Source organism: Emydura macquarii, unplaced genomic scaffold (genome assembly GCF_026122565.2).
Source record: "Emydura macquarii macquarii isolate MOO-44397 ecotype Brisbane River unplaced genomic scaffold, CSIRO-AGI_Emac_v2 contig_2897, whole genome shotgun sequence".
Lineage (NCBI taxonomy): Eukaryota > Metazoa > Chordata > Testudines > Chelidae > Emydura > Emydura macquarii.
The window spans coordinates 11,238,897-11,254,848 of record NW_027133034.1 but is presented as its reverse complement, the minus strand read 5'-3'; the positions used below and the strand labels follow the sequence as shown (position 1 = coordinate 11,254,848).

The window sequence follows — 15,952 nt, the reverse complement described above, 5'->3', positions numbered from 1 at the left end:
CTCAGTGGGTAATGAGCACAAAGGTAAATCTGATGCACATGCTATTTCCAATAGCACTAACATACTCACATGCTCCAAGCTCTGCTAGCTCCAGAATTTTTTAAGTTATATTTTCTTTTTAAGATCACATCAGGGTAATTAAACGACAAATTCCATTTAATGGGAGGAGACAAGAGGCTTTGAGAGAGCAATTTCAATTAAAATAGGGTCATTGAAGGTGGATAAGGGATTATAAGGCATAACTAGGGAAAAGAATAGACATTTTAAAAAATATAATCCAAAATTTTGTGTTTAAAGACATAAATGAGTACAGACTGTGATAGTTAATAGGAAAAGTGAAATATTCTTAATTAATATGCTATACTTTATGTACACTACAATTGCCCAAACTAGGTAAGAAAGGCCCTGATTTTGTATTCACGCCTTCATGAAGACCGACGGACTTCAGCAGTGCTCCATGTGGGGTTATTGTTCCACCTCAGTGCTGTTAACTGCAGGACTGGGGCCTAAGTGTGTAAGGGGAGAGATCGGTTTATGGTAGCTCCCATAATTTTTTCCGGGTGGCAGAGCACGTGGCTGATGGAAGGATTTGTGGTAGAATCTTCTTTTAATTTTGTGCAAGTGACTGTTTAGGCAGCTAATCAGCCATCAACGTGTGCTATAAGGACTGTGCTTTTAAAACATTTGAGGTGCAATCCTGACCCCACTGGAGTCCATAAAGGTTTTGCTATTGACTTCAATAGAGCCAGGATTTTACCTTGGGTCTTTAAAAATCAATTAAAAATAAATAAAGGGAGTGGGGTTGATTGTCTTGTGTAATTAAACTTCATGCATGCAGGAAGCAAAACTTTATTAGCAACTAGCGCACAAATCTGTAACTAACTCCCACAATAGCTGAAACTTCAGTACTTTGAGAGCAAAATGCAAACTTCTTGGCTTTGACCAACTTTCCCACACCAACAGTACAGTAAAACACACACACACACACACACACACACACACACACACACACACTAAATTTCAATCCCTGCTTGCTTCCCATGGCAGGGAAGAGGGAAAGAGAGAGAAAGATGTGTGTACACATAATGTTGGGACATGTTAATGTACCATGGTGATGGGCACCATGTGAGAACCTACTGTAGGCAGAAAGATAAAGGAGAAAGAGTATTGTATTTTACAGTCACATATTTGCATTTGCATTAATACTATTTCAATTCCACACAGGCACAATTAATTGGTGCTCCTACTTAACTACACTTGAAGATTTTTTTCCTACTTAACTATACTTGAAGATTTCTTGGGACTAATCTTTTTTTTGTAATATAACCCAGCCCTCAGGCCTGGGCTACATTTATATATATCATTTTTCACAAATGGAAGGTAGCATATTGTCATGTTCCAGACACAGATCTTGCTAGAGAGAATCATTGTTCTTGCTAATGTGAACTTTTCTGTACTTTCCAAAAGCCTCTGGGAACTTCCATACAATTGATAAATAACTTATACATTTAGAAAAGAAAGCCAACATGCCCAGAGCAAGGAGCAGAAAATTAAATAAAATATCCTTGCCTGCCCACATACCTACAATTCACATGGCAACAAAAACACAAACAAACCAAACTCAAAATTACAATGACAAACAAACAGTGATAACTAAGAGAGACCTGTAGACTTGCTTAAAGGAACGGCAGGGATGACTATCCAGGAAGAGGGAATTCCAAAAGCATCTCTACCTCAGCCACAGCCACACAACTATAAGGGATTAAAGCCTCCACTCTGGAGAGAAGGCACCTTGAAAGCCTAATGAGTCATCTTATGGCTGGTGAAAAGTTGATAATTACATTTTTTCCACTGAGCTGCATCAGTTTCTATGCATGTGGAATTGGAGTGCCAGATTCTCAGCCCTCCTCTGTCCTCTTTTATACTATTCTGGGGGTGTAAAAGGGATGGAAAACTGCCAAGCTGGGTTCAATGGTTAGCTGGAACATTCCCTTGCACAGGGGAATCTCTGGGTGGCATAAAGCTGGTGCAGACAGCTCTATGCCACCCACTCCATATCCTTGCTGACAAACAAACTTGAGCCCTAACTTTGCATGCAATGGTCCTCTGGGTGTGAGAAAGGGTCAGAATGAGCAATACCTGGAGCACTTTGAGCTATAGCAACCATGAGCTGGCAGAACGGTCCCTAAGGGACTGTTGCAGCTGATAAGAAGTCAGAGCAGCAAAGCAGCTGGTCTAGTTTCTTCCTGGGGCCAAAGTAGCCCCTATATCTTTCCCACCACGTTTGTTTCCTTTTGGGTCTTGTGTCTAACACAACTCAGCCACACCCCAGGATCTGGTTTACTAGCTATGTGGTGGAGGTAACTCTCTTCTGGACAAAATCCTTAGATTACAAATAAATAATTTACAGAAGGTCTAAATTTTTTTAAAATGAAGCCTAAAATGTATATACAAATAATGGGACTGTATGCAAATTGGGTTATTGTGCATGTAAATGGCACGTGAATAGTGATTTGTGTGGGCAGCTGTCGTGAATGCACATGCAAAGGTAGGTGTACAGTTGCAAATGCTTTTTCGCCCTCGTTCTTTTGTACTCTTCAATATATATGCCTTGTGTTTTTGTTTGTCAAAATGTCACTAAAATAAAGCTCTTGTCAAACTCTTCCCTTATGGAAAAGTCCTATAGGATTTAATAGGTATGAATAGGATTTTATAGGGTTTTGCAGAAATTACTCTAAAGAGCATTTATTTTTCTGGAGATTTTTCAATAATCTTATGGGTTTTGTAGGAGGGATACAAATCTCTATTAAGGCAACCTCAAGTGTCTTAGATACTGGCAAATGCTTTTTTATGTCCATTTTTTTTCAAGAAAAGTTTTCTAATTTCTGTATGGCAGACACTCAGGATGAAATCTGGGCCCCACTGAAGTCAGAGCTTTGCCATTATATTTAGTGAGGCCAGGATTTCACTCGGTTCTCACCTCACCCTGTTTGCATTGCTATTGGAGCTCGAAAGCAACATGGCTTTCTGTTTGCATGGGCAATAACTTCACATTGATTATTTTTTCCTAGTATTTTTTTTAAGCAATCACTAGTGGCCACATTCTTTCTTGGTGTAACTCTATTGAAAACAGTGGTGTTATACTAGCAATTAATATAGCACTTGATGATCTATAAATCTCTGTTCTTAAAGATGGGTGTTTATTGAAAATATCTTTCCTATATGTTTGAGAACACTGTGGAGTATTCCCCAGGTCTGCTGCTAGCCCAGTTGCATTTTCTTAACTTCTAATGCAAATACATATACAAGAAAGGATACTTTATGTAAAATAAGCAATGTTTACTGTGATTGGTGTTCTGCTGTATGACAGAGTATAAACAAATCACATCAAAAGCTACTTAAGGTATAAAAAGGTGACCTACCACTGTGTTGTACATAGTAGAAAGGAAAGGTGAAAATAGTCATTTTAAATATCCTATCATACGGTGAATCTTTCTCTGTATTGTATCCATGTAGATCACAGTAGATGGGGCAATGAAACCTATCACCTTTACAGTTTTCTCTTTCAGAACCTTCCTTTTAGAATTTAATAGTGAGGAAACCATAGAAATAATTTAAAAAACCTATATATTTTATAGAGAATTATATCCCCGCTATAACACTCTGCAGGTTGTTTTAAGCATTCCAGGGAAAGATAATCATGCTGTATTAAATTCTATAGGAATTTACCATGAGGGTTCCTTTTAAACTAATAGCACCTGAAGAAGCAGGCCCAAAGGCATTTACAATCCATTTGTTGATCTATTAAACTTTATCTGCCTTACATACCTGTCATTCCTTTGAGGCATACAGTTCAGGCCAAAATCTGCTCTCAGCTATACCAGTGTAAATAGAATAACTCACTTACTTTAATGGAGTTACTCTAGTTTTATACAGATAAAAATGAGAAGAGAATGTGGTTCCTCATTCTTAATATTTTCTGCAAAGAAATGCCCTTTACTTGGATGGAAGAAACATTCTGAAATCTAATAAATCCTGGCATCATAAAAACATTGCTGCAATATTATGTACAGTTAAGAAGCTGACAAATCAATTGATTATTAGATTGCTATTTGTGCTTAATACATCATATTAGATAACTACTGAATCATTTCTGTCTGCAATATGAAAGCTTATCGTATGCTCAAGTCTGGAGTTCCTGTCAGTGACAATGGTTTTACTATATTCAGGTACCATAGGAACACCTGTTAATCAATATACGTGTTCTTCCTCAGCTGGTTTATTTTAAAAAATATAATCTTGTTAATTTAGGGCCTGATTCTGTCACCCTTAGTCAGAGTGAGCAGAACCTGGCTACCGAAGTAATCCCACTGATTTTAGTTTGAATAATGATGGCAGAATTGGATCCTTATATTGTAAGCTTTTCAGGGCAGAGACTGTCCCTGTTTTGTATGTGGTCAAGCAAAATGATCATTTAAAAAATATCATTTTTATTTTTTAAATAATGAAAATTTTGTTTTTAACTAGCAAAGAAAATTAGAGGGGTTTGAGTAAAAAAAATAAAAAACAAATGAACACCTTCCCAAATGTATTTAGTTTTAAAAAATAAGATACAATCCACTAACGGCTAGATTCTGCCACCATTACTCACAATAAGCAGTACCCTACTCTGTGACTAGCCCTACTGATTGCACTCAGTGGTCCCTGGGCTCAGCTGTGAGAAAAGGTTGGATCAGGAGAAAGTAAATTACTAGAGTCCTTGCCAGGGTGCAATTTACTTTTGCCTTTGTATGTGGCCAGCTACTCTAGCCAGTGAGTAGAGGGATGAGACCAAGGCTTCATCCATGCTCTCTGCCCATCTCTGTTTGCTGCCCTTCCCACTGTTTGCAACAGGCGTATCTGGAGATCAGAGTCTGGACTCTATACTGGACTCAGGATCTAGGTAGGTGAACAAAGGGGTTGGGAAAGGGTCATTACCACCCTGCCCAGATGAATAAGAAAAAGACACAGGGTAGCCCAGTTTGAATGAGGATGACAGAATTTGACCCTAAATAAAAACTGAAAAATCAATGCAGTTAAAAAAAAAAAAAAAAAAAAAAATCACCCACAATGACCAAGAAATTAAGCCTAATTTGCAATTCTTGTTTAGAGTTATTGCTCCTGTTTGGCCTCTGGTACTTCTGTATCAGGGAAACTGCTTTCATTAATGGTCTTCCTAAAAGAAAGATAATCTAGTACACTGCCAGGTGCTGAACAGGAGGGCTGAAAAAGATAAACAAGGGAGGGAAAGAATGAGTCATCACCGTGACTAAGCAGAATGGGACTAGCTAGTCATAAATTTCTGCTAATCTCATTTTCTCTCCTGTCATTGGCATTGACTCCCTCATATGCTGAAAAATGGTATATAACCTGTTGCAAAGCTTGAAAGCCATTGTAGCTAGATTACACCAGCCGGCAAGGAAAGAGCATCCATGAAGCTAGAGAAGGTCCTGTGTAAAACTGTTAAACACTTTTTTTCATCTTTTATAAAATAAAATAATATGGACAAATGACTGTCCTGAACTCTATATTTAACATCTAATACAATTTTATAAGCCAATGGAGCCTTTTTTACTTAAGTTACTGAGTCTGATATATGGCAATGCAGATACTCTTGCTATTAAGCAAAAATACAAAGTTGGTGCTAATTTCATAGTTTATAATCTGATCGGACAGGAGGTACTGTAAACAGCAGACAAATATCCTCAAAGATATTTATACCCAATCCCCAAAAGAGGAGTATTTTTGGGATAGCTGGTAACTTGAACATTTGCAGCGATCATACATGATGAAGCTTCTTGACAATCATTTAAATTTGGTAAAGAAGAGTATTGAGCTAAAGCACAAGTATTCAGGACTGAAATATAGAGATTAAGATCAGACAAACGATGGCTTTAGGTGAAAAATATTTCAGATAAAAAGTACAGCATTCTGAAAAGAAATGTAAATAGATCCTGTTGGAGCTCTGAGAATCACTCTCTTCTGTATGGTGGCATAGATGCACTATGTGTGTGAGAGCCTTATTTAATTCAGGGCTTTGAGGCTGGTTAGTTCCCACTGAGGAGGTAAAAATTAGCACTGCACCTGATTCAGAATAAAACACACCCCTCACAGCTGACACATTCCTTTGTGGTATCAACAGAGGTTTCAAGGATTGAAATGGCACACAGATCAAACTATTTTCTCTGTCTTAGGAGTGATACTTCCAACTCTGCTTTATTCTTTTCCTCTTTTCTTCTGTTTCATCTCTCTCCCTTCTACATTCTTCTCTCTTTCCTTTCTTCCCATATCTATTCAATTTGTGCTGTCTTCTATCCTTTCTTGTTCCCACTCTCTTTCCCTTCTGCTAGTTCAATCCATGCACATGCCTTCCAGGCTCAAGTGGCTTAGTTAGCTTTAGTGCCATCTGCAGTGGAGAAGGCAGCACTGCATCTGGACATAGCTCTTTGCCTTCATTGGGCCAGATCCTCAGTTTGCATAAATGAGCATAGCTCTATTGAAACCTGCAAGATCAAGGCTATCAGAATCTGGCCCATAATGGCTGCAATGGCTTGGAATTTTGAGTGGTCGAATGGACAGAGTACACTACTCACCATTTTTTTCAGCAGACATGGGAAGGGAATCACAGTCAGACAGAGAGAAAGCACCACTGCTCAGTCTGGTTTCTTTATGGAAGTCATGAGAGTGTGTGTTAACTGCACATTACTGTTTCTCTTCTGCTCTTCCAGTCATCATATCCAGAAGACAGTGATGAACTCCTGATCTTCTATTTCTTCTATTAGCAGGGCTTATTAGAGTGACCTTATTCTTCTTAGCAGCAGCAACCACTTGACCTTCCCTTTTCTCTAGAAATTTAACAGTCATTCTGAAGCTGAAATCAGTTTACAGCGCTGGCAAACTTATTTGCCTTTTGTGAGTCCTGTATCCTTGAGGGCACCTTGTAACAGCTGTTCCATTTTGAACCAAATGTGTCCCTATTGCAGACACAGGAACACCATTGCCAACAGATAACGGAAAATCATATAAACCAACAAAATGAAGATGATAATGTTGGTGATATCAAGTTCTCCATTCACATGCATCATTTGCTGAGTGGGCAGCATTGGAAAGATGTGCAGTGTTCCAATGTGGAAAAAGTATGTGACATCAGGGAAGAGGGTAAGAAAACAAATGTACTGAAGGAGACAAATCTCCTGTGTAGGGCATGCATTTCTGACTATGACTTTGTCTTGCAAGAATCTGCTGTCTCAAACATAGTTTTAAAATATATTGAAAGAAACTGGATGTTGGTCCAACTTCTCTACATAATCAAAACACTGCAGTGTGCCCTAACCTAGACCCAAACATCTATTTAGAGCTTATTGTCTCACATAATATCAAGAAGAAAAGATATGGCTGATCTATGACATCTAATATGTGTATGCAGTGTAGTTGTAGCCATGTCGGTCCCAGAGATAAGGTGGGCGAGGTAATATCTTTTATTGGATCAACTTCTGTGTGGCTCTAAAGCCTGTCTCTCTCACCAACAGAAGTTGGTCCAATAAAAGCTAATATATGACATTTACAATACGCATACTGCAACCATTTTACAGCCTCCACAGTATGACCCAGATTGAGGCTGGCTGTTCTGAGGATGCACATGGGTGCATGTAGATGTAGGAAGGACAAAGGACCTCTTCCCCTTCTGGTGTTCCTGTGCAACAGCATAAGAACCATTTCCACCAAACACCCCAAAAAGAGAGGCTCAAGAAGGAGGCAAGACTACATTCACCCAAAGGGGAAGTATGCTGAACCTTCTGAAAGAGACATACTGTTCCTGTGTGCCAGGGAGCTAAGGAAGATATCCTCCCTGTGAACACAGGGTTCTGACTTAAAGGCATGATTGTACCCTATGTAAAAAAAAAAAAAAAAAAAAAAAAAAGTGGACTATATGTGAATATTGCAATCTCAATCTCCAGTTCCTTCCATTTGCTCCTTCATTATGGCTGCCAGATCTTCTGTGAAAAGTGCACTTAATAGCTGCAGTAAGAGATATGTGTTATCCTGTTTTACCAGAGTTATATAGGAAGAGTTCACCGGCTCACACTCAACAAAAAAGGCATTCATATCCATATTGAGAGGATGAGGAAGATGCTCTTGCTGACCACTAGATCCCCATGTAGAACCACATTTCTCAGCCTTTTCCATATGGGAACTTCCTGGGAGCCCCCTCCTATTTAGCACAATAAGAAGGGCAGGATGGCTGTAACCTCATGATTCCTGTTCATGGCCCTTCAATAGTTCTGATTGCTAGGTTGAGAACCCCTCATCAACATGCCTATAGTTAGACTCAAAATACCATATGCAGAATAGGCCTTTTTATTTATTTTTTCTTCAGAATGCTAAGAAATCAAGTGAATTGAGAGGAGCTGGAACTGAAAGGAGCTCTGCTATGGAGTACAGCTCCCTCAGCATGGCACACATGTGCCTTCACTTGCTCATCTTGAACTAAGATCCATGCTTTATTGCATTTTATTTCACTCACTCCTATGCACAATTCTGACTGAAGACCAATTTGGCTTCCACATAAGGTAAATTATGATAGATTACACAGTTCTTTTGTCCCAGCAAGAGAGTTTATCCCTTGCAGAGGAAGCTGCATTTCAGGGCTGATAAAGGAGCCTCTGACTAGTGCCTTTTTCTTTAACTGGTGATTCACTCTGCTTTTTCTCCCTCTGAAAGATAACCTTAGTTGTTGTATATGGGACACACAACTTACAACTGCTGAGCTATTCGCTAGCAGTGAGAGAGATGTGAATTTTTATTGACTGGGAAGTTCTCATGTTCTGTTGTCTTACTGAGGTGTTTGAACTTTAGTATATTGCCAAGGACCGTTTTGTGCCCTTCTGTGTTGGTAAGCATGCAAGTGGATGAGAAGCTCAAGAAAATATTTGATACAATGGCTGCACAGTTGTTAGAAAGGATTAAATACTAACTGTGTATCTCAAATTTCAGAGGGAGTAGGAGGAAGGCCAAAAACAGCCTATAAGACAAAGGACATGGAGGCATATGGCAGAGTCATGGACTTGCTGCTAGGGAGTTGGAGAGAAAGGGAAAGAGTTAAACCAATGTATTTGCTACCTGTGGGACCATTTGTTGGTTACTTTCTGTCCAAGCTCCACAGGTACCAGGAACAAGACCGTTAGAGGACCCCCTTATGCACCAGAGCTTCTAGCATAGCTCTAGATAAGGGAAATCCAAAGAGACAATCACCTTAAGAGAATGTTGATGTGCTATTATATTATATATATAAATATATAATATAATATATAAATATGATATGCTCTTTTCTGATGGGAGTATATGTCACAGAGTGGCTGTTTCTGAATCCCTCCTAATTAGTAGGCTGTCTCCTACACATGTAATTAGCATGGGGTGAGAAGCCTGATAGCAGCTATGTATCAGTAAGGGTAACTGATCAGTAATAGTATCAGTAACAGATAGTTGCCTGCAAGGGAGGGGAAGATGGGGTCAAACTACAAATAATTTTATGAGGAACTAGGTGTTAATGGAAAATGTCTGCTTTATTTATTTGAGAGGTTTATTCAGTCGCCTGTTTATATCAGAGTTTTACTGGATGTTCATAGACTCAAACTGTAAGGTCAGAAGGGACCATTATGATAATCTAGTTTGACCTCCTGCACAACACAGACCACAGAACCTTACACACCCACTCCTGTAATAGACCCCTAACCTATGACTGAGTTACTGAAGTTCTCAAATCATGGTTTGAAAACTTCAAGGTTCAGAGAATCCACCAGCAAGTGATCCATGCCCCAAGCTGCAGTGGAATGCAAAAACAAACCCTCGGCCTCTGCCAATCTGCCCTGTGGCAAAATTCCTTCCTGAATCCAAATATGGTGATCAACTAAAACCTGAGCATGTGGGCAAGACTCACCAGCCAGACACCTGGAAAGATTTCTCTGTAGTAACTCAGAATCCATCCCATCTAACATCCCATCTCAGGCCACTGGGCATATTTACCGCTAGTAGTCAAAGATCAGTTAATTGCCAAATTAGGCTGTCCCTCATACCATCCCCTCCATAAACTTATCACGCTCAGTCTTGAATCCTTCTAGGTTTTTTGCCCCCACAGGTTCTAGAACAGCCTTCTAAGGGAATCAAACTCCTCTGATGGTTAGACACCTTTGTCTAATTTCAAGTCTAAATTTCCTGATGACCAGTTTTTATTCATTTGTTCTTGTGTCCACAGTGGTGCTGAACTTAAATAACTCCTCTCCCTCCCTGGTATTTATCCCTCTGATGTATTTATAGAGAGCAATCAAACTGGAACACGTGCAGAGAAGGGCTACTAGGATGATCCAAGGAATAAAGGACTGCCTTATGAGAAGAGATTCAAAGAGCTTGGCTTTTTTAACCTAACCAAAAGAAGGCTGATGGGAGACATGATTATATACAAAGATGTTTTTGCTAAAAATAGGAAATGATGAGTGCAAAATAGACTGAGTTTATAGATTGTTTGTCACACTTTGGGTGTCCCAAAGCTTTTACACAGCAAGGGTTATAAATAGCTAAGAGGCAAAGCTCATTGCAAAAGCAGATGGCTTTTGCACACTGTGGGAGTTAGCTTCTGTGCCACCATGTTGTCTTACTGTTGAAATTCAGCTAACAGGTGGATCCTTAGAAACTGATGAATAAAGCTTCCTATACGTTCTTGAGTTTTGCATAAATTCTAGCTGACGCCACGTGATCAGTCTGTCCGTTATACATTGTGGAGCTGGCCCATGGAGCATGGGGAGGAGTCATTAGATGTATGGTAGGTTTTTCTCTCTTTAAATATAGGGGTATTGTTGAAAAGTTATTGTTTCTAGGACCTTGCATAAAAATGTGCGACTCCTCAGCTGAGTCATCTTGATGTCAAGAGCATGAATTCTGCATAGAAATGCAAAGATATTTATGTTTTAGATCACATGTATAAAACAGCCTAAGGCACGTGGGAGACAAAGACAGAGGGCTTTCAGACAAAAACCCTATGTAGACAAGTGGATTTACTGCTGTCTCACTGGGTTGCTGGGTATGGCATCGCAGGCTATCCTTCTCTAGCACCCACTTCTGATGGACCAACACAGTGCCAGAATGACTTTCTTCTTGTGAGTTGACACTCCAACCAGGTCACATTTTAGTTTCACCCCTTCTGGGGTAACAGAAAGTCCAACAATGTCCTTACATCTGGTCCTCAGCCCCCACCTCTTCATTTAGAGCTTTCATTTATGCTTATTTCCTTCTCAGGGGCTTCATACCACCTTCCCTAATGGCTGGTAAAGGAAGCCAGGTCCTCCCACTACAGTAGGTTCCAGTCCAGGGTCTCTATAACCAGCTGACAAGGTCTGCTCTGTCAGACTTCTTCTTACTGGAGCCTTTTAAGGCCTTCTTCCTACAGACTCTCTAGGTTCACCCTTGTTTTTGGGCCAGGAGGCACAGGGTTCACCCATGGAATTCTCCAATAAATTTCCAACCAAAAGCCCAAAAGCCCTCCGTGGGCTAAGATCTTTCATCCCTCTTCAGTTTTCCCTACTCTGTTCCTCAGCTGAACATCTCCCAGGACTCTCTCCCCGGAAGTCCAGATCCTACCCTTTTATTGGGGCTCACCACCAAAGCTTGCTACATCTCAGTGACTGCTCCATGTTTTTCCAGGCCACTGGCAGCTTTTCAGGAGAGAATGCGAGGATCAGCTCCCCTGCAGAGCTTCCCTCCTGCCTCTGCTGATCTCTCCACTCCCTAATATCAACAGAGCGACTGCAATATTATTATTTTCCTCTCCCCTTGCAGTCCCTCTTCAACTCTGGGCTTCCTCTTTTTATACTAACCATCCAGCTCCTCCCCCAGTTTGGATTCATCTTTAATGGGGCTTGGCCCACCCTCCAGCTGCCTTAATGGAGCTCTTCAGCTCCAGTTAACTCTTTCATTACTTGTGTGGGTATATACTCCATCATACTTAGGCATAACTAAGATCCAGAGAAAGCTTTAGCTGAGATGTATGTTTTCTTGTCATTTATTTAGCCATAAAGGAAATTTGAGGGAGTTGGGTAAGTTGCACCTTATAGTGGACAGCCTTTGGACCAGTTCTGATTCACCTGTTTACCTTGATCTGCAAATGAATTCAATGCAATTGAAGTCAATGGTATTGCTTGTGTATGAGACGCTATTTAACACAAGTAAAAGTATTGGAATCTGGTTTGCTGGTAGTAGCAGGGTGGGAATGCCATCTGCTTACAATTATTTTATGTAATTATTTTATATTCCAAATGGTACATTTTTCTCCCCCACCGATCTTCCCATACCACTTACTTGATCAACTTCCTCCCAGCTCTATAGTCTTATAGGGCTTCCTGGTTCTATGTTTTCCATACATTAAGAGGAAAAATTGGGTTTTCAATCTAGATGACTGACATCACATTAAAGAAAACAAGGAACAAAGAAAAGGGGACAGGGAGGGAAACCTAGACACCATCAGATTTATTCCTTACCCTCTTTTCTTTGCTTTTCATGGCTGTGAACACTTATACAATGAAAATGTGAGGAGGTTAACTGATTAGTATGCTGCACAAAGAGGCCTCTGCATTGCTGGAACATGCATCCTAATTCTATGGTATTCCGTGATATGAAGACGGAAGGCAAAACATGGATTCTCTGAGACAAATCCCTAACAAGACTGTTTTAAAGGTCCAGATGCAGAAAGATCACATGACATGTTTGCAGTAGTTAAGTGTCACCCAGCAGAAATTTGCTGTAATGTCTATAATCCGAAACTGTTTCCCATATTTGCCATTTGAACAGATTGTTCAAATCTATGTGTTGATTGATTAAAAAGAAAACTGCTATGAATTTTGATCTTCATGAGGGTAAGGGACATAACATATATTAGAAGTCGGCAGCGAGTGAACTGTTATTTTGTAAGTTCCCATCCATCCCCCTCTTCTGCCCTCCTCCACCATCCCCACTGCAGCTCCCTCCTCCCCTTTAAAAATACCCTTTCTATTCTAAGCTCAGGTCACAAGTCATGATGTGGTATGCAAGAACTTTTGATATATACAAGTGAGGAGGACTATAATCTGACCATCAAACTCATTTTCACTTGTGGCGTAAGGCAAGATTTGAACTCAGGTTTCCAGCGGGAGAAAGCAAAAGTATTAAAACCCATTTTGTTCTCTAGAATTTTTTTACATTACAATTTGCAACACATTTCAGGGATGAATTTCCATAATTATGTTCAGTAACCTAGAGCCAATACCACAACATCTGATAGTAAATCTGTACTTTCTTTGATAAAAGAAAACCCTACTGTGATTGTACAAGTCTGAAAAAATGTAAACACTATGCTGAATGTGTTTCTTTTATGTAGACAGGTAGAAATAAACTGCTTACTTACCAGTTTCTAAGATCCTTTGACATATAACAGCAGCACTTTTAGGAACAAAATTGTTCAGAAAAATTCTCTGTGTGGGCTTTTTCAGTAACTTGGTGAATAGATGAAAGCAGACTTTTTTCCGCAAATTCCTACACAGTTGATAACTTAAGGCAAAACTCTGCCAATAAATCTACAAAGTAAGTAAAAAGTCACTTAAGGTCTACTGTGGAAAGCTTGCTCTTCGTGTTTCAACCATACTCCCAACATGTGCTCTCATGTTTCAAGTGATGGAACCCCTGCCCCCCAAAAAACTAGTAGTTAGTTCAAAAAGGAGTCGGAGCAGACTAGAGACAATGATGATATGGTGGGTTTTTTGCAGGGGGAGAGAGATTGGGAAATATTGTCCAAATTTGTAGAATAATCTTCCAGATTATGTCTCTTAATCAATTTAAAATATGTTCAAAAATACTGTTCTTAGTTAGGAAAACGATCATCATAAAGCTAAGCAATGAAAAAACAAGGGCACCCATTCAGTCCTTGGCAGATAGAATAAAACAATTTGAACAAACAAAACACTTTCATGTAGCCCAAGACGTGTGTTGCAGGATATTGAATTATGTATTTTGGAAGTTTAGAGATGTAAACTTTGGCCCCAGCTGGTTGTGCATGTTTGTGAGAGGGTGGAGGTTATGTTAACCTGCTAGCACTAGAGAGCTACTGAAAATCATAGGTTAAATTAAAAAATCTCCAACAGTGGAATTTGAGTATTTTCTTATTCATGGCTACAGTATTCTAATATGCAGTATCTTTAGTAGTTAACTTTGAATGAGAAACTACAGGCTTCATTTTAAACCATTACACTCTATCAAGAGAATGGATTGGTTTTGTTTATGTCCTGTTATGCTATAATTTCAAAACTGAATTATTTATTTGAACAATTGAAAGCAAGCTTTTGGGAATTGAGATTGGAGTTCAAAATAAAACTAAAGAAGTTACTTAAAATCAAAGCTCTTGAATTGAAATAGGTACAATACTTAGGTCCAGAGATAAAGGGGGAAGGATTAATAGATGTAGAAGTGCTTTGAGATCCTTAGATGAAAAGTGCTCTATATATGCATCTTGTTTAGTTCTCCTTTAGAATATTGGAAATTCTTTACAACTAACAAATCTTTCAGTACTCAGCACTGAGGCACTGATTCAGTAAAGCACATGCATAACTTGAAGTCAAAGAATGTTAAGCACATGCTTGAATTCTTTGCTGAATGGGGGCCACATTAAATTGGATATGGAAGAAATACAGTGCTCATTTGTTATATAAAGGCAATGAAGGGAGATGAAGTCTCAGAGGTGAGCCCCTGGCAATATTTTTGCCTGATCAATACATAGTGGGGCCAGGCTTGCCCCAGAAGAACAAGATGCCAAATATGGTGGATACCTAGGTACACAAAAGAGGCATAAGCCGTACCTACAGAGGCTATGTTTCTGCAGCACTTTGGCCATTAGGGAAGCACTTCTGTTGCAGCAATGTTATTAGAACCTAGTTGTGGTTAAGGTGGCTCCAGAAATCCCCCCGGAGGCAGGAAGGAGATGATGTATCCTAGTCTATCCATCTCCCCCAGCCCAAAAGAATCCCCTTTGCATTACACCCACTCCCCAGGCAGAGAAAAACACTCTTTCCCTAGATCTGCACCAACTTTCTGCTCAATTTGTCTCTATAGTTATTCCTAATAAATGGAACCAGCTGCCCCTACTTCCATCCCATGACCACCTGAAGGAACTACTCTTTTGGGTCCTACTCATTTGGCAGGCAGTGCTCACTTGCATAAAAGAATAGAGATATGAAGGGAACTCTGACCCGTAAGGGCCCTGTCACAGGGTGCTCCCTCAGCTACCCAGCATACCACACTGTCTCACCTGTTTTTGTCAACTCAGGGTCATAAACACTGCCTGGCTGTTTTCCTTCCACCACATGTATCTTTCATCCTTTACTCTTTTACACACAGAACAGGCTACTTGTAGCAGACATTTTCCATACAACCTCCCTCCTCACCACAACTCACCTTCTGGATTTCCCCCTGACTTCCTGTTGCCTCTACTTATATCCTGCCAGTTTCATCATTAGCCCAGTCATTATCACCCATCTGCTCATAATCCCTCAACAGAAAGTGTTTAATGGCTCACAAATGAGCCTACAGCACATCAGTGATCAGGATGCTACTGCTAGCACTCTGTCACAGTCCTCTTTTGGGCACCAAAGTGTTTGTACCACTCATCACAGTCTCAGACCTTTTCTCCCTAAGTGGATGCATAGCAGAGGGAAATCATGCCAAATTTTCCTGGCATTTTGGCTCCCATTCATTGGTGTCTCTGCAGGTGGAAGTTATCTGGCCCCATGTAATTTAGTTTGGCTGTTACCATAATGCACTAGATGTACTATTACACTTCTGTGCACAACCCTGCAATTTAGAATTGTAGGCTCATCAATTTCTATCTGAGAAATTGCTT

At 39.9% G+C, this 15,952-nt stretch overlaps 1 protein-coding gene across 1 annotated transcript in view; it reads right to left on the bottom strand.

Annotated features, from left to right (window-relative positions):
* The window catches only part of DAPK1 (death associated protein kinase 1), a 148,883-nt gene extending 133,385 nt beyond the window's left edge, over positions 1-15,498 (bottom strand). Inside the window, exons 1-2 of the mRNA XM_067569332.1 lie at positions 15,362-15,498; positions 13,469-13,637 (exon numbers count right to left, since the gene is read on the bottom strand). The gene's annotated coding sequence lies outside the window, so the exon portion shown is untranslated. The remainder of the gene's footprint in view (positions 1-13,468; positions 13,638-15,361) is intronic.
* Between the last annotated feature and the right edge of the window lie 454 nt (positions 15,499-15,952).